Source organism: Argopecten irradians, chromosome 13 (genome assembly GCF_041381155.1).
Source record: "Argopecten irradians isolate NY chromosome 13, Ai_NY, whole genome shotgun sequence".
NCBI lineage: Eukaryota > Metazoa > Mollusca > Bivalvia > Pectinida > Pectinidae > Argopecten > Argopecten irradians.
The window spans coordinates 9,785,397-9,806,107 of NC_091146.1; the positions used below are offsets into that span (position 1 = coordinate 9,785,397).

The window sequence follows — 20,711 nt, forward strand, 5'->3', positions numbered from 1 at the left end:
CTGGCCCCGATTTCTCGAAACAAACTTAAGTAAAAAACTACATAAGGAGAAAAAGTTAAGTTTTGACTTAAGTCTGCATTTTTGTTTCGAGAAATCGGGGCCTGGTCTTGAGAAAGATGTGGTAACTAGGGTTGAACAATGTTGGCGGTGTGTCAGGAGAAAGGCCCCTCTTAAAAGAGCTGCAGGATTAGTTCCAATCCTTAGGATACGGCCATTGGAACTGGTGTGTGTAGATTTCCTTAGCTTAGAGAGATCTAAAGGGGGGTACGAAAACATACTGGTAATGGTAGACCACTTTACACGATATGCGCAAGCGGTACCGTGTCGTAATCAGTCTGCCCATACCATAGCCAAGGCTATATACGAGAACTTCATTCGCTTGTCTCTGGTTATATTTGCTACGTCTCGGTGACATGTTGATGAGAGAGAGTTACTTAAAGACGGATTTTAATCGAAGAGTTCATTAGACTACTGTCAGACATAAAGTAATATTCCAATATAGAATATAGAGGCAGAGTCACAATGTTCTTAGACCAACAGAAAGCCTTCGACAGAGTAGAACGAGAGTAGTTTTAAGAAATTTGATTTTAGGCACTAGACAAAAACAGGGTAGGGATTGACCTCTCAGAAATAAATAACATAGAATTCACACTAAAATCAGCATGTTTGTAGAGGATTCACAGTTGTTTAGGGAACGAACCTTCGATACCAGTTCAGTTTATTAAAAAATATGAGAAATTAATATTCAGGTGACTGGTTTGCCCGTTGTCAGTATAATGCGGCCGGGTGGGTGGTGTTGCTTGGTGTCTTCGACGGCATGCTTCAGTGATGTAGCACTACAAAAAGGGCAACAGTTCCATCATACAAGAAGACACAACACGAACATACCGCAGTCTCCCAAAACACGCACCTCGTACTTTACACTCTCTACACACTGCATACATGTCCTTACATGACCCTGACTGTTAATAGGACGTTAAAATAATCAAACAATCAAACACACACGGGTAAGTAAAACAAAACAAAAGGTATGTACGTAGGCAGTTGGAAGCAAAGACCAACACATTTTATTGTCATATCATGGTTAAGTGACAGCATAAAATGTTTAGGAATATTCCATGGATATGGAAACTTGGCACAATAAGATTTAAAAGAAAAAGGTAATTAACACAAAGGAAATGAGCTTCAAATCGTTAAATCACGTACAGTACCTGAACCGTTTAACGTTCCCAAATTTGCGTTTCGTTTGCGTTTGCGTTATTTCCGTTAGCAATCGTTAGCGTTAGCAATCGTTTATCGTTAATCGTTATCGTTTGCGTTAGCAATCGTTAATCGTTAGTTGCGTTTACAATCGTTTGCGTTAGAAATTGTTTGCGTTAATAGTTAGCAGGACCCACTTCCGCTAACGTTAACCACTAAAAATAGAACCAAATGCCGGTGATATGCTTTGGCGATCCGGATATAATGTTCATTTTTATCTACTAAGATATTACGTTTACCGCTTCGCGTATCCACGACGACTGATAAATTACACAAGAAAATAGCTAAAACATATAATAAAAATATAAAAAAATTATTACAGACACGCTGCATAATATTGTTCTTGTTATGTTAAATATTATCAATGTACGAAGAATTAACGCAAAAAAAAGACTCGGAACATTTGTAAATAAATTCGTGAAATTTAAAAATCTTTAATATGACGAGTTTGAACACGAGGAATAGGTGAGATTTGGCATTTACATGTACATATTTTTAAAAAACCCAATTTATTAGTACTTCTATACTGTGGGGATGAAAAGTAAATAAGGTTGCAAAAGAAACTATTTATTTATTAAAAGCAAGACGGATTGATAACGGATTTGAATATAATGATATATCAATAGAGTCAAAGTTGTATACAAAATAACATGCATTGAAACTCTAGAACCTTCTCGGAAAGTAGTTTTTACAAAGCTATGACAGAATTAATGACTTAGAATATTTCATGTGAAGATCTAACAATAAAATAATTAAGGGTTGAATAAAGTTCCAAACATTTATTGAGAAGGAATCTTTCACTGGCAGAAAGATAAATAAGCATTCTGAAGATGTCCTTCATGAAAACTAAATTTGAAGTAATAAATTACTATTTAAAATTCAAAAATTGGGCAAAGAGTGGAGTAACAAAACTGAAAATATATTTGGGATACCGCTGAGAATGATTTAATTTCATCGGAACAATAAATGAAAAAAAACTAGAAATGAAATAACTGGACATAAGAATTTGCAAAAATCAAAAGGGACATCCATTCAGGATGGAAAGCCAAGCATGCAATAATGGAATTGATAATAAAGTTATCTAAATTTTAGATGACTGAATAATTAAAAAAAACTAGTATTATGATTTTAAAGAAGAATTTTAATAAATATATTGAGTCTATACTTTTTTAAAATTGTAATGAAATAAAGTCCACCAAAAATGGAATGATACCAAATTTATTATTGAAATGGAATGCAATAAAAAAAATATATTAATATGAAAATTGAGGACTTTCAATGTAGAAATTTGACTTTTAACCAATGCTTATAAACTTAAATTAATGCAATAATTAATTGATATGGGGAATCTATGTAAAAACGAGCAAGACATACGATATCACCTGTTTAGCAGTTGTGATTTTGGAGTTATTATTAACTCGAATTATGAGGATAATATAAATAAATGGAGCAATTTCATGACATTCAATACCAAATATCAAATTTGGAAGGTAAGGGATCAAAAGATATTTTAAAATGAAGAACAAAAGGCGAGTCAGCGATATAAAAAATCAACTGAAAATTAAAGCACATTTTTAATTGACATGTGCAAATAATATTAAAAATCCGGTTATCATTGTTTTAGTAGAGAAAACAGGATCTCAAAGCTTGAGGAGGCAAGCAAAACTATAAATAGTATGGAAAAATAATAGTAATAATAAAGTACCGAGTAATAGTCATGTATTGGTGGTGTTACAGCTGAGATTTTTAAATGCTCCACAACAAATTTGATAATTTTTGTGGTAAGATCTATTACTTTAGGCTTTGAAAAAGATTAATTAGCAAGTTTCAAATGTCCGAAGATTTAAAAATTGTATACCGAAGGGAAATAGACCTAGGCATTTTATCAAAACAAATCACACCTGCAGGACGTTATAGTGAGGGAAGAACTAGTCTAGAGAAAAATAAATAAAAATGAAAACAAACCCTCTGATTCACTTTCATGGTATTTCATCGAAAATGTTTTACAATTTTTAGGCTTGGCATTTGATTTACGAAAATGGATATGCGTAATATTCATAGGGTGGTTGGGGAAAATCGATTATCATTCTTTAATGTAGAACTTGGCTGTCGTCAGGGCGACCCTATAGCCCCATATATGTATTATCTTCTGCGAGGAAATGGCTTTTAAGGTATTGAAGTAAATAGTTGTGCACTCTTACTGTTACAATATGCAGTCGTGAATTTAGATGGTTCTGAAACAGAATCAGTGAATTAACTCAACTCAGATGCGAAAATATCTGGTCTTCAATTTAATGTGCCTAAATCACAGGTAGTCGAGATTTGTAACAGCTTCAGAATTAAAATTACAATAGGGTAAACATAAATTCACATTTGAGGGATTGACTTCTTCCAGGCAAATTTACATAAAATACCCACATGAAAACTGAATTTGGGCGAGTTACCTCATTTAAGATGCTATACCGCTGAAAAATGATATTATTCACAATCAAAAAGGGCAGATGATTTAGTATTTTACTTCAGTTACTTACTTTACAATATTACCACCATTGACAAGTTTGAGCTTCTATATTTACTTCAAGATAAAAATATTAAAAATAGTTAATTGCATCTTGAAAAAAATCCGTGAAATTATGTCCTATATGGAATGAAGTAATAATAATAATAAATTTTATTTACTGAGGATGAACATCCTTAGCCAATTAAGGTTAATCTACCGTATGGTCCTTTAGTTAGTAAAACATATAATAATGGGTTAGTTAAAAGTACATAATATGGGATATGAGAAATATAAAGAATGACAAAGTTATAGCACAGAAGCTAATTTAAAATTATCACAGGATGCATAAATGTAATCCATAAATGTTGATCAATTAAATGGCATTTGCCTAATATACATACATGCTAATATAGCAAAACAATTGACATGGTTATACGCTAATATAGCATAATCTAAAATTGCTATAACAACAATTTAACAACTACATGTAATATGCATTTGGAGAATATTTGATTATTCTTAATTATTTGAGGTTAAATATCAGATGGTTAAGACAAATAGACAAAAACAAATGTAAATCTCTATGTGAAAGTCGATATGATATGGGGTATTATTTAAGTAAATAAAAAAGTTGGTTGTAGCTAAAACCCACTAAGATGAAAAAAAACTGACAGGAGTCACATGAACGTTTAAAAGTACTGATGTTCACAGACTTCCTTAGCTAATATGGTAAATCATTCCAAGTGCTGATTGCGCATGTACAAAAAGTAAAATAATGTTTGTATTATTTAATGTGTAAATTAGACACATACACGAATGAATACCAATATTTTGTTAAACTTTTGTTTATGCTCTTTCGGTGATGGTGCATATTTACGTTACCGTTATGATAGAATTCATGATATCAAATCTCTTTTCATTTCACAGTTTAAACATCCTTTTGTTGCACTTCTAAATACTGATGAACAATTTCTTGCATTATTCTATTCTTTTTTAATTCCTGTGGAACAGCTAGACGGATAAAGTTAAAGCAGACGTTATCATCTAATATTATTTAAATAGGGGCTTAGAAATTATCAATATAAAGGCTTAAAGACTCACTTAAGTTGTCATGCATTCGAAGGATTCTTCAGACCACATCTTATCTAAATTATTTTAAACATTAGGTTGATATTGATTAACTAGTTACAGTAAAACAAGTTATAATGGATCACTGTGGACAAACAGTTCCCCAGGTCACTTTACACATATTGTAGGCATCTCATGTGAATTAACTTTGACAGAGGATGAAAAGAACTGTTACATGTATAACCATTAATTCCTTATGCCTCTCTTGGCACCGCCTCACTTTTGGCCTTGAGTTGAGATTTCGCCTCTGTGAGGAAAGCTCTGGGTTCTGTCCCCTGGCCGAGACACACCAAAGTATAGTGTTTTCCCTATATAAACTATAGTATATTTGAGCCCAAACATAGAGGAAAATCTGACCCCAGGACCATAAAATGTACAACTTTCGTAGACGGCATTAGCAACACACCCACCCGTGCACGATATACTTATAACGGGCGAACCAGTCGTCCCACTTCCTTAATGCTGAGTGTTATGCAGGAGCAGAAACTACCACTTTATAGACTTTGGTGTGACTCGGCCAAGGGACAGAACCCAGAGCCTTCCTCACAGGAGTGAGTGCTCTACAGTATAAATGTATCCATAATAACATTTCTGTCTTCATAGTCACATATAATATCGTTCCATGCCCCATGTAAGGTAAATGTCGCTACACCAGATCACCTGATATCGTTCAGCCAGTCCTCTGGTAGTCGGTCACGTGATGTTATCCCCGGTCTCCTCTGTCTGGTTCACGTGTACTAAAGTGAAGAACAAACCATTTTAATAATGAGAAACAATAATAGAGTAACAGGGAATATATAAATACAAAACCTGTACTAACTATAGAGTTACTGTGAATGTACGATTATACGATTGCATGACAATTTGTTTTATTATAGTTGCCAACTTTTGTTTTGCATAAAGTGTTTGGGTGTGTTTAATTTTTTTTCAAAAGCTATGCGCCAAAACGACGTCAACACATTTGGACGTTGCCCTTCAGGAGTTTGTATTTTTTCTTTTAATGTTGGTGATGAACGGCAGAATTTGCATTTAAAAAATTCCGGTCATACAATCACTTACCAATACTTTTGACATAGATAATTACTCATGCGATATATTTATATGTGTTGCTAATATAAAATCAGTATATGAGCGTAACACCCATTTAATCGATTACCTTCAAAACTTCAAACAATATACCGAGCGTAAATGATTGTCCTCGGATTACCAGACCAAATGGTCAGGAGTCGCCTGAGGAATTTCTAAAACATACACGGAACGAAAATCTATATTAAATTATTTTGTATATAAAGTTAGAATTACCATCCACACCTTGATAAATAATACCTGTAATAAGAGAGTATATAGGTATTCATTTCAAATAAATACAACATACTTTGTACACTGTCACAGTTCCGTCATCAAACCCCAGCCACACATCATTATCTGTCGTCATGGTGATGGCCCACGGTACAGAATCCTGTGTCGGTAGTATGGTAGTCATGGGGACACAGTCTCTGGACAACAGCTGGACACTCCTACTGTAGAACTCACATATAATGATACTATCTAATGGGCCGAAGATGAAGTCGGTGATGGCATAATCCGTATCCGGCTTGTAGGTTGTAGTATCAAACTTCTCCTCCCCCCGACACGACCTTGCCATTACCTAGATACCGTAACCTTAACGTCAGGTCTGAATTCAGTAGAACCAGGTGACTGTTGTCCTTGTCTGTACCATTCCTCACCCCAATAACGTCACCATTGCTCCTCACTCTCCATGGACAGATAAACAGGACATCTCCTCGTTCGTCATATTGAGCGCGCCCTTTCTCCTGTCCCTGGGAAGAGTATCGGACCAAACTCTCTCACTGTCGGCGGTGACGTTGTAGTCTAACTGATCCACCATTGTTATGTAGAGATCACCACTATGTAAAATGCATATGTACCGCGGGTACAACTTCCCAGTGGAGAAGAGTGGAGGTGACCTTTCCAGTCGACAGTTTGACCTGTTTGATATCTCTGTCCTCTAATCCACTTATCAATAGTGTATCGTCATTAACAATAGTCATACTATAAACAGTAGAGTTGAATTTCACAGTTTTCTCTTTGTGTCCGTGTTTATCTGTAAGAGTTATCTCCAATTGATCACGACACTTTATCCAAGATTTACCTAGACAGCTACAACACATCTGGGTAGCAGGTCTAGATGCTGAGTGTTGAAATGACGTGATCTGGACCAGTTCTCTCCCTTGGCGGATGACACTACCGATGAAATCGGACCCTTTGTAAGTTGACAGGGACATACCTGTTGCCATCTTAGCTCCCTGTAATGATGCTAGTTCCTCCATCTCGGAGGCCGTACCCCCAAACATCAGTTTCAACTGTCTATCATTCACCTTCCCTGAAGTAAAATCGATGGTCTCTAATTTAGGAAGCGGATCCCGTGTCCCGTCTGTATCTTCTAGTTTTTGTGAATCGTTTATCACTGTGATGTCGTCTTGCTCATCAATAACACGTTTTACATTGTCACTGTGCTGTTTAACTTTTTCTAGTTTCTCTGACACCTGGTCAATGCTGCGTTGAAGTTGAACACAGTTATTTTTTGTCTCGGCCTCGTATTGAGATTTTAGACTATCGGCCATCTTGGTAACAGCGTCGATGATTTCTTGCTTTTGTTTATCGATTCGCTTTACTCTTTCCTTCTGATCATCTTCTTGCTGTGTTTGTAGTTTCAGCATCTCATTTATATCTGATTCTAAACTCGAAGCAAATCGACGGTATTCGGCTTCTTTCGGCTTTAGTTTTGATTTCATGTCATTAGCAACTCTACCCATTTTATGAAACACGTGTTTCTGGTGCGACTCGTCCGTCATACATTCCACACATACCAGAGAGGTACCACACGTGACACATACCGATACAATCGGAGAACCCGGATGTTTAGGACAATCCATTATCAATTGTTCTGAAAATGTAAAATAGGAAATTATCACACCTTCTTCGTCCTAATGGTAAATCATTGTGAGGGGGACAATAAAACCAATTAATAAAAAAAATGCGGAGAAAGAAATCATTTACTATAGGCTTATATATATTGATAATACGGTCGTAATGTGAACTTTTAAAATATTGGGTTATCGTTTCACAAAAGTTTTCAAACCACATTTGTATATAGCCATTCGTTATGTTATCAAACTAAGCATTTGCTTCAAATAGGTTTAAACGTACGTTTAAACGTCATCCTCGATACTCTATGGGTTACTATCACTGACGTCATATATAGCCGTGGAATATGTAATAGCACAATGAAGGCAACAGAAGACACGGATAATTTGGTCATTTGATGTGCATCAAAGAAATCGGACTGTATTGCTCTAACTGTAATCACTAAAGAAAGTCTTGAAAAAGAAAGTAGGCATATAATTGGTCAGGTTTTTTTTTCTCTTTAACTGCCTCACGATTTACTATAGGATAATTGAGGGGTGGAAGAACATCATTGATAGTAATCCCTGGAATATCGAGGACGACGTCTCCATTGATTTTTAACTTCTATATCGCTATTGACGTCATGATGAAAAAGGTTTTAGCGTTTTCGCGGTGGATCATTGACCAATGGATATAATTCACGTACAACGTGATACCTGATAAGGTGTATTCGGGACTATTGTTTCTATTGGTAATGGAATGACGTCAAAAAGATGACACCCCTGGCTAACGTCATTTTATAGGGAAGATTACAAATAATTAATTTCAATCACCACTGGAGATGCAAGTCTCGGACAAACGTTATCGGGTATCCAGTGATACGTGAATAAGTCCCATTAGAAAGTCGTATGAAGACAAAGAAAAAAAACCATTTTATCATTAAAACCGATAACGGATCATTTACTGGGCGTTTGGTATGTCTTGATTTATATTGTTACCTCAACAATTAACTACTCGTTTTCGAATTATATCCCGCCATTCGCTACATTTTACTTCCCGCCAAATAATCATCACACTGTTGTAACCAAGTTTTATAACGACTACTAACCCATGTGATTTGACTTTAATTAATTTATATTTTTTTTCATACTAAATCCAACTTTCTGATTGGCAGATCCTTTTCCGTCATACTACTATAAAGAAAAATTCAAAGAATAGCGCGAATACCCGATTTAATTATGACGTCACAATATAGACGTCGAAGTGGTGTATTGATCTAGAAAAAAATAATCTATCAGAACATCAATGGAATCGTACGTTTAAACATATCTTACGCTATCAATTAGTCTGAATAATTATTTATAAGCATTGATGTAGCTATTTTTCAACTTCATCGGGGTATTAGCGAGGGTACGGCAGGTGTCATCATCTTCCCGCCAGATAATCAGTTGTGTTCAAGTCCGTTCCAGTTTCGTTACATTTATCAATCTCCTCAGAAAATTTCTCTTCAACAAGGCATAAGGTACAGATCTATCAGATTTCAACACCACGACACATCCGCTGTAAATCGCAGTTTGTACATGAATTAGCGGTCAAAGCTGAATAGTATGACGCCACTTGATTATTAATGACGTTAGACAGGACGTGACGTCATACTGAGAAAAAATCACCGTGTCAGTAAGTCAGAATATGTACAGATTTATACTACGTATGCTATATAGAGGTTCCCCAAGAAATTACCGTTGTTTAAATCATGTTTATCAAACTCTTCGAGTTAGTTAATTTTTAAATACAAGCTTTAAATTGAGTTTAGATCAACATGATTAAACAACAGTCACGTATTGGAGAACCTGTTTATCCCATAACTCAAACTCTCTATGTATGGCATGGTTACCATTTCATACATTCATTTATTGATCAAGGGATAAACATTCCTAATTATGACGTCCACAAGAATGGAAAAATTGTCATGATAAAATTTATTTAGTTTGATAGAATTTGTCATTAAACAAATGAGGTTGTACATGTTTTCAAAAAATTTTTATTTTATCAAATCAATATTTAATTCTCTAGACATGATACACATTTGAGGGCTGTCAAGGTTCGGCCATGGAACTAGACTTCGAAAATACATGACTCATTATATTAATCCCATACTATAACATGTATCATATGAACAATAACAGGAACCCGTATAAACTAAAAGACATTTAAAAGACATTGATATCTAAATTCTTATTGTATTCCTACTGTGTATTGTCTGTTCAGAATGTATATCGAGTTACAAATCTTACATGTAATGTAGGTAAATACACATGTAAGCTAGTTCACTATACCTGTGTTTTAGTATCTATGTCATAGTATCTGCAATGTTGATTTAGAAAAGGGATTTTGTAAACACTACTTTTTAAAATTATTTTAAAAATAACAAAAGGCTCATGGGCCTTAACGGTAGTAGTGACAAACAATTAAGACAATACAAACTAACTCTTTTAATATAGAAGTTAAGGTTCTGATATATATATATGATGAATTTTACATAAGCATTTAGCGTTGTTGTGCTATTTGGACGAGATATCTGCATACACGAAAATGATACAGCTTTTTAAACTATTTCGTCCATTTTCACATTCAAGATTCTGATGGTAGTAATTTGATTAGCCATTTCCAAATCTGGACACGGCCTTTTGGATTAATTAGTTTAATGTCATATTGACAGCCAGGGTCATGTAAGGACGTAACAGGTTTGCTGGTCGAGGAAAGTCGGAGTACCCGGAGAAAAACCAAAGACCAGCGATTTGTTTGATTATTTTAACGTCCTGTAGTGCGTGTGGAGTGCTAGGTGCGTGTTTTGGGAGACTGTGGTATCTTCGTGTTCTGTCTTCTTGTATAGTGGAATTGTTGCCCTTTTTATAGTGCTATATCACTGAAGACGCCAAGCAACATATCCACCCAGTCACATTATACTGACAACGGGCGAACCAGTCGTCCCACTCCCTGTTTGCTTATCGCTAAACAGGAGCAAAAACTACCATTATTATAGACTTTGGTGTGTCTCGGCCAGGGGACAGAACCCAGAGCCTTTCTCACAGGGGAGAACGCTCAATTCAAGGCCAATTGGAGTGTTTGTTGTAATTGGACATGACCTCTATTGGGATGTTGTCAGATCCTCTTATTAAACGTAGTGATAATAAGGACATGATCTGTATTTTAATCAGATTGGCGAAGGGGTATATATCTTTAAATAATAAATGAAATCATTATTAGCCATCTTTGAATAATAAATGGAATCACTAATATTCAAACATACATATGTACTTCGGCGTGCTTATGTTTGCCAATTAGATTGATTCACCAGTCTTAGTCTGGTGTATCTTAAGACTGTGTAGAAAAATGATCTGATCACGTTACAAAAAAAGAGATATTTAATTGCAGATAGCTCTATTCATCAGGCATCGACAATGAAGTCGACAATGTACAATTATAGGGAATATGTTATTAAAGTCAATACAATCATTTTATACACATGGTTTGGAATTCAAAATACAATTAATTTTTATGAAGCATGGTAAGTAATCAAATATTTGGCCTTAAATCGACGGAAGGTGTGTCAGTATAACAGTTGAAATATATGCAATAAGAAAAGACACATATTTCCTGATTGTAGTGGGACGTGCTATCTTCGTATGAACGAAATCAATATGACAGTTGGAATGTCTCGAAATTGATAATTGGAATGGATTGTATTTGTATTTACTACTACTACTGTAACGTTTAAGTTATATGTGCCGTATTTTTCATACTCACGAATCAAGATATTAAGCTTTTGATATGTTATTCATCTTCAAAAGTTACTAACGTTTTGAAAATTACAATACTTGCAATGCATTGGTCTTAATTTTACAAATGCAAATAAGAGCAGAAAATGATTTTAGCAGTACTGCCAAAACTCATATGTACATCTATAGTGAAGCGACATGAGAACCTGCGGTCAGACCATGAAGTCAAATTGTGGTCGACAATTTCATTTAATATTTTTACAGTGTTATTAGTAATTGTAAAGTGATTTCTGCAGGAAAAAAGTTTCCATCTAAACATACATAAGTGTCACAATCCGACTCTATTTCATTATTGGGGAGGTAGGTAGAATAGTTTAGTATGTGTACGGTACGACGGTACGACGGGTATACGCGACTATACGGCTGGGTCGTTTGGGCTGCCGTAGGTGAGTAATCCACCCGGCGTGATAATGGAGAACGTGGCAAGTAAGGGCATGGAAATGCTGATGCCTGTAAGTTTGCAGGAAGCGTGAAATACAGTCACGGTAAGTTTAATCTATCTTTCTTATCTTTCTGAGTGTGTATATAGTTGATGATTTTGAATGTATTTGTTGAAAGGTCATTTTAAACGGGTATGAAATAGTTGTTATTGTGTTAACCGAGTACGCTTTAGCACGTGCGCGAGTACTGTTTACGTTAGCAGTATAGGCATACTAGGGTAATTATATGGTTAGTTAATGCCTGTATACATGTTTATTTATGATATCAATTGTACTAATTGTATAAATAGTAAGTTTAGGGTTTATTATCGTATGTTGTAGCTTCACGTGCAAGGACTCGCTGTCTAGTACAGGAAAATACGGAAGCCGGGAGAGACCAGATTGGTCAGATATACACATGTATCATAGATACTGCACTTATTCGCTATGTAAGCGGCGTACCACGATTACCTGATTGTGGGAGGTAAAGAGGACACGAAGGAGTGTGTGCTCGGTTGTAGCCTTCACGGCTAGTCCAACCTGAGGGTTGTGGTTATACCTATATTGGGCCTTGGAACTGAAGCCGGCAGCGTCGAGGACAACAGCTTCGACGGAGTTTATCAGACAGTTCCTGGTCTCAAGGAGACCGATATTACATCATCAGTATCAGGATTGAAGACATTGAACCCGGATGTGATATTTGTGATGCTACAAAGACTGTAGGGCTGTTAGGTTAATTTTAGTTGTATTTAAGCATATTCTAATGTAATAATAAAAGTGTGTAAGTTCGCTTGCTGAGTGTATCACAAGAGGATATGAGTGTTTGGATGTGAGTGGGGTTTTATAAAGTAGAGAAATAGTGAAAAGAATCTTGTAAAGTAACTGTATATCTTATTGTATATTGCTTGCATTAATAGTGTATAATAATAATTGTAAATATGTATTTCCTGAATTTGTTATTATTTGGGTTACCTATGTGGCAATTGCTCGGCTAAGTTACAATTTTGGTGGCAGCGGTGGGATGTTGTTGCATTGCCACATGTGTGATTTGCTGACTGTGTGAAACCAGGAAAGAGTCTGTGTGAGGTGAGCTTCTTAGGGTTCGGAAACACATTGAGACGAACAAAGGACGAGCAACGCAGCAGACAGGTTTGTGAAACACGCTTATTGGAAATTTCTCTTCCAGGTAGTGTATATACTTTTTATTATTTTTGGATATTTTGTAGTTTTGCGTTTTGTATTTTGTTTACAAGGTAAGTATTATCCTCATTCAGTATGTCTTCACAAGTACAGGAACTTAAGGAGTTGGCTGTTTCATTAGGCCTAGAGGGGAAAGATGTTTTGGATTATATTGTCAAGGAACAAGCTGCTAAGAGAGAAGAGCGGGCAAGAGAGAGAGATAGACAACATGAGTTAGAGATGGCGAAGGAGAGACTGAGGGTTGCTGAAGTGGAAGCTGCTCTTCAGGAAAAGATGGCGGCGCAGAAGCATGAATAACAGATGGAGTTGTTAGAAAAGCAGGGTGAGGTAGGCCCAACATTGACCAGCAGTGAGGTGAAACCTGCAGGTGTAGTTAAGGCTCCCAAGTTGCCTTATTTCGATGATGGGAAAGATAATATCGACTCCTGCTTACAGAGATTTGAAAGATACGCAACTACTCAGAAGTGGAATAGGGAGACCCAGTGGGCAACACATTTGAGCGTATTGCTGAGAGGCCGTGCACTCGATGTATTTTCGCGGATGCCACTTGACCAGAGTATGGATTATGATGCGTTGAAGCAAGCTCTTTTGAAACGCTTTGAGATGACAGAGCAGGGTTTCCGTAAAAGATTTAGAGGTGGAAGACCAGAGTCAGGTGAGACGTTTTCACAGTTTGCTGGAAGTTAGAGAGCTATTTCATGAGATGGATTGAGTTGGCAGGAGTGAAAGAGACATTTGCAGATCTTCGAGACCTGATGCTTCGTGATCAATTTATCCAGGCTTGTGGAAATGATTTAATGCTATTTTTGAAGGAACGTACTCCGTCTAGTATCGCAGAGATGGCGAAGTTAGCGGACCAGTAGCCGATGCAAGAGGTAATCCTACTAATTTAGCGAAGCCTCGACCTGATCGACAGAGACGAAATATTGATGGAAATGGCACTAGATCGAACAACCAGGGTAGTGATATGAGCAGTGATAAGGCGACAGGCGACAAAGATGGCGCTCAGAGAAGGAAAACTTGCTTTATCTGCAATTCTCCAGATCATTTGGCATTCAAGTGTCCAAAGAAGAAGAAGAACCCGGTCAAGTTTGTGTCTCATGATATTTGTTCTTCGGAGCACGAATCAACGGCGGTAGACAAGTCAGGTAATGTGTCTCGCACAAATTTGTTGAGTCAAGCTTGTGAATCCTCATGCAAGATGCCTGTAGTCAGAGGACGGGCGTGTGACAAGAATGTTGCGGTTTTGCGTGATACCGGATGTTCTGGAGTAGTCATCAGACTGAGTCTGGTGAATGAAGAGGATTTAACTGGAGAAACTCAGACTTGTGTAATGGCTAATGGGTCTAAACAGAGTGTGCAGATTGCTAAGGTGTTTGTTGATTCGCCTTACTATACGGGATTCGTGTCAGCCTGGTGCATGGACAGTCCTATGTACGACCTTCTGATAGGAAACATTGAGGGCGCAAGACAAGCAGACGATCCCGACAGGAATTGGAAGCCTTGTGATGTAGGACATGCCGTCCAAACGAGAGCACAGAAGAAGAGAGATGATGAAGCATATAAACCTCTACGAGTACCAAGAGCAGCTAAGGACATTGGTACAAGGGACGAGTTAAAGACTTCACAGGAGCAGGATGAGTCACTATGTAGGCTGTGGGACCTAGCGAAGCAGGGGAATAGGAAAGACAGACCAGACGGAGGATACTCGCGATTCATGGTGAGGCAAGGGCTTTTGTATAGAGAATTTCAAAGTCCAGGGCAGGCCAATGGAAGACTTTTCAAGCAGTAAGTAGTTCCTACGAAGTTTCGACCAGAAGTGTTGCATTTAGCTCACGACGGAATGATGGCCGGGCATCAAGGAGCCAAGAAAACGGAGGAACGGATTAAGACAGAGTTTTTCTGGCCCGGGATGCAAACAGATGTCACATTATTCTGTAGATCATGTGATGTATGCCAACGGACATTCCCAAAGGGTCGTGTGGGGAAAGTACCATTGGGACAGATGCCTTTGATCGAAACGCCTTTCCAGAGGATTGCCATTGATCTTATCGGCCCACTGACACCATCAACTGAACGCGGGCATCGTTATATTCTCACTATTGTTGATTACGCTACGCGATACCAAGAGGCTGTGCCACTCAAGGGAATAGAGGCTGAACGGGTAGCAGAGGCGCTAGTGGATGTCTATAGTCGAGTGGGTGTACCAAGAGAAGTACTTACGGATCAGGGTTCCCAGTTCACATCTGAGGTGATGAAGGAAGTATCAAGACTCTTGTCAATACGTCAACTTACGACGACACCGTATCACCCAATGTGTAACGGGATCGTAGAACGGTTTAATGGCACGTTGAGGACCATGCTGAAAAGGATGTGTGCGGAACGACCGCGAGATTGGGACAAATATCTGAACGCTCTACTATTTGCCTATCGTGAGGTGCCACAAGAAAGTTTGGGGTTTGCACCGTTCGAGCTTCTATACGGTCGGACAATAAGAGGTCCGATGATGATACTACGGGAATTATGGACTAAAGATGTACCCGATCCAGACACGAAAACGACGTACCAGTATGTTGTTGACTTGCGAGAAAGGTTGGAAGATACATGCAAGTTAGCCATTGAACAACTTAAAGCGGCTGGAGAGAAGCAAGCCAAATATTATAACCGGAAAGCCAAGGCAAGAAATATGAAGCCAGGACAGAAGGTACTTGTTTTACTTCCCACAAAGAAGAATAAGCTTCTGATGCAGTGGAAGGGACCTTACACCATCGAAGGGAAGAAAAGTCAAATGGACTACAGTGTAATCATTAACGGGAAACTGAAGACTTTATATGCTAATCTGTTGAGACAGTATGTTGAACGGAGGGCTGCTGTATGTGAAGAAGAATCTGGTATTTTTTCCACCGTCTGTATGGCGATGATCTCTGAAGAGGAGCACGAAGAGGGATCAGTAGATTCTTATGTCACTCCGCAAAACAGTTTTACGCCTCCACAACCCAACCGGACGGAATTCATTGAGGATGTTGATGTATTTAGCGACTTATCAGAGGAACAAAGTCTGGGAGTAAGTCTACTTCACGAATATACTGATGTCTTGACAGACGTGCCAGGGTCCATCAACCTCATTGAACATGAAATCCGGACAACAACAGAAGAGTCTGTGCGTGTAAGAAGTCATAGCATTCCTTTTGCCATGAAGGAAACAATCAAAGATGAAGTCGATAAGATGTTGAGGATGGGGGTGATTGAGCCATCGGACTCACCATATGCAGCACCGGTTGTAATCGTGCGAAAGAAAGATGGCAGCAACCGCTTCTGCATAGACTATCGGCTGTTAAACCGGATAACAATCTTTGACGCGGAGCCGATGCCAAACGCCGACGACATCTTTGCAAGACTGTCAGGACATAATGTGTTTTCACGGCTAGATTTAAGCAAGGGCTATTGGCAGGTTCCAATGGCAGAGACATCGAAGAAGAAAACAGCATTCTCCACCCCAATAGGACTATTTCAATTCAGCGTCATGCCGTTTGGGCTTGTCAACGCGCCGGCAACTTTTTGTCGTCTTATGAGGAAATTGCTTCGTGACATAGCTGACTTTGAAAGTTTCATAGATGATATTCTGGTCCACACCACTATTTGGGAAGAACATATGTCTACTCTAAATGATCTTTTCTTGCGGTTACGGAATGCGGGATTGACTGCTCGTCCGAAAAAGTGTGCTATTGGCTATAGAAGTTTGGAATGTCTAGGACATATCGTGGGAGATCAGCGTTTACTTCCAAATCCAGAGAAACTTACTGCTATCTTGGATGTTCCTACACCACAAACGAAGAAACAAGTAAGATCGTTTCTTGGAATGGCTGGATATTACCGCAAATTTATTCCGGATTTTGCCTCCATTGCAGTTCCTTTAACCGATCTGACCAGGAAGGGTCAGCCTCATAAGATTCAGTGGGGAGAATCTCAGGAGAGATCTTTTGTGACACTGAAGAAATTCCTTTCTGCTGGACCTATTCTAAAACTTCCTAATCTTGACGAGCAATTTATTTTGCAGACGGATGCGTCCGACTACGGATTAGGTGCAGTTCTTCTACGGGATGAAGACGGAGAGCGTCTACCGATAGCTTATGCCAGTAGCTATAGGAAGCTTAAGGGAGCTGAAGCCTCGTATTCAGTGATAGAGAAGGAATGTTTGGCGGTGTTGTTTGGGATTGTGAAATTCCAGTGTTATTTGTATGGACGTCACTTTATTCTAGACACGGACCACCAACCGCTGCTCTACCTGAACAAACTGAAAGGTTCAAATTCGCGGCTTATGAGATGGGCGCTGCAGATGCAACCGTACCGGTTCACAATACGTGCTATTCGAGGAAGGGACAATGTTGCGGCAGACTGTTTGAGCAGGTTGTGAATCAGTGTTCCGCTGTGATCTACAGATCGGAGACAACAGAATCTTCGATAGTTATGAATTGTAGTGTATATGTATATAATGTATCAACGGTAGTGTATATATTCTAGCATTCGTTTTGTACATTCTACTTCGTCAGATATGTGTTGGTAAGAAATGAAACTTTTTTAGCCCAAGTTTATTTCTCGAGGTGGGGAGGTGTGTCACAATCCAACTCTATCTTATTATTGGAAAGGTAGGTAGAATAGTTTAGTATGTGTACGGTACGACGGTACGACGGGTATACGTAAGTATGTGCGTTTACGCTATACGCGACTATACGGCTGGGTCGTTTGGGCTGCCGTAGGTGAGTAATCCACCCGGCGTGATAATGGAGAACGTGGCAAGTAAGGGCATGGAAATGCTGATGCCTGTATGTTCGCAGGAAGCGTGAAATACAGTCACGGTAAGTTTAATCTATCTTTCTTATCTTTCTGAGTGTGTATATAGTTGATGATTTTGAATGTATTTGTTGAAAGGTCATTTTAAACGGGTATGAAGTAGTTGTTATTGTGTTAACCGAGTACGCTTTAGCACGTGCGCGAGTACTGTTTACGTTAGCAGTATAGGCATACTAGGGTAATTATATGGTTAGTTAATGCCCGTATACATGTTTATTTATGATATAAATTGTACTAATTGTATAAATAGTAAGTTTAGGGATTATTATCGTATGTTGTAGCTTCACGTGCAAGGACTCGCTGTCCAGTACAGAAAAAATAAGCGGGGAGAGACCAGATTGGTCAGATATACACATGTATCATAGATACTGCACTTATTCGCTATGTAAGCGGCGTACCACGATTACCTGATTGTGGGAGGTAAAGAGGACACGAAGGAGTGTGTGCTCGGTTGTAGCCTTCACGGCTAGTCCAACCTGAGGGTTGTGGTTATACCTATATTGGGCCTTGGAACTGAAGCCGGCGGCGTCGAGGACAACAGCTTCGACGGAGTTTATCAGACAGTTCCTGGTCTCAAGGAGACCGATATTACATCATCAGTATCAGGATTGAAGACATTGAACCCGGATGTGATATTTGTGATGCTACAAAGACTGTAGGGCTGTTAGGTTAATTTTAGTTGTATTTAAGTATATTCTAATATAATAATAAAAGTGTGTAAGTTCGCTTGCTGAGTGTATCACAAGAGGATGTGAGTGGGGTTTTATAAAATAGAGAAATAGTAAAAAGAATCTTGTAAAGTAACTGTATATCTTATTGTATATTGCTTGTAATCATAGTGTATAATAATGATATTGTATATATGTATTTCATGAATTTGTTATTACTTGGGTTACCTGTGTAGCAATTGCTCGGCTAAGTTACAAAAAACAATAATTTTTTCAGTACATAATTTCTGTGTTATAACTAACGTTTTTAAGGCGTTTGAAGCCATTTAAATGATTTCCACAGCTTAATTAATCAAACCTTATGCTTTTAAATAGATTAATGAAGACAAATAAACATGCCAACATTTTCGCCCAGTTACGGCACATATAACTTTAAGGATTTCAACTAAATGTTTGATTTCATTAACGTATCCAATGTAGTATGAAAATACAAACCTACCTGGTACACTGTGATGTGGCACGATAACCTGTTGTTAGCCCCAGATCAGTTATCTAGAATATCCGGGTTGATGTATTTTGATCTCCAAGCCACATTGATCTCCTCGTGACGATATAATATATGAGTGACAGTTTTCAATACCAAAACAGAATCACCAATGCATACTCTGTGTTATATCTCCAGTCTTACATACGTGTATACATAGAATATTCTTCTACGCGGTAACTAATGTAAATAGACGCCTAGTAACGTAACATAAAACGATCAACCTGCTATAATTACTGGTTATTTAAATAATGGCGAACATGTATACAATGCCATAATATAAGTAACGTAGTACGTCAGTTTTGGTCGTGTTCACAAACCGTGACATTCAAATACCAATAACATATATTTAGTGTATGTTACCTGTGTGTATTTTGTAATTAGTTATACCTCCAGTGCACAAAGGTACACAAAGGTACACAAAGGTACACACGGTACACACAGGTACACAAGGTATACAAAGGTACACAAAGGTACACAAGGTACACAAAGGTACCAAGGTACACAAGGTACACAAAGGTACACAAGGTACACAAAGGTACACGTGTCTTTCGTAATCTTAATGCAGCTAAGCAATACACTTAATTCGAACTCATTCAATGTTTACTTGTATACGTAACGTATACTCTTAAACCCCCTTTAACATTCTATCGAAACACAGTCCAATATCTCAGATAGATCTGCCCGAGAAATTATGACCGGTCAACATCTCAATTTCTTACATAATTATAACCTCACAACCCTTTAGTATTCCGCACTACTCGGCAACTTCATCTAATATGAAATAGCAAAAAGGCCTAAAATGACATTCCTATGGAATCAATTTTCTATGTAGATGCTTTGCGGACAATCTTCATAATGCGCGCTAGATGATTGTCTGCAAAGCTCTGGCATCCATATAGACAATATATTCTCATTTTGGGTGTCTATGCATCATCATTGTTTAAGTTTACCACAAAAAACCGTTTATCAACGACGATTTAATCCACAACAGTTTATCAACGACGATTTTGACAGTGATCAGCTGACGTCACAATGGTCACGTTTTAGATTTCAAATATACCCCCATATACTTCATTTTGCCTTAATTAGTTTATATATTGAAAGTGGCAAGTGAATCAAAGATAGAACTTATCATGCTAATTTCACTGGATAATCAATTCAGGGAACTAAATAATGAAACAAAAACATACCTATCTTAACTGTTTAATTACGACGTTTTGTGCTACATATGTAGATATTTATGAAATAAAAAATGGCTTTCATCAATTATATATTAGTTTAGTAATATCCTAATATCCGTGAAGGAAACATTGCTGTTTATTTAACATTTGAACTTGTTAAGATCAGAAATAGCAAATGCAACAAAACAGGATGTATTTTTCTTATCAGACT

General features: G+C 37.7%; 2 pseudogenes; one reads left to right on the forward strand and one right to left on the reverse strand.

Annotated features, from left to right (window-relative positions):
• Nucleotides 1-1,794: 1,794 nt before the first annotated feature.
• Nucleotides 1,795-19,611, reverse strand: LOC138305458 (uncharacterized; annotated as a pseudogene).
• On the forward strand, nt 13,554-15,045 carry LOC138305585 (uncharacterized; annotated as a pseudogene).
• Nucleotides 19,612-20,711: the final 1,100 nt, after the last annotated feature.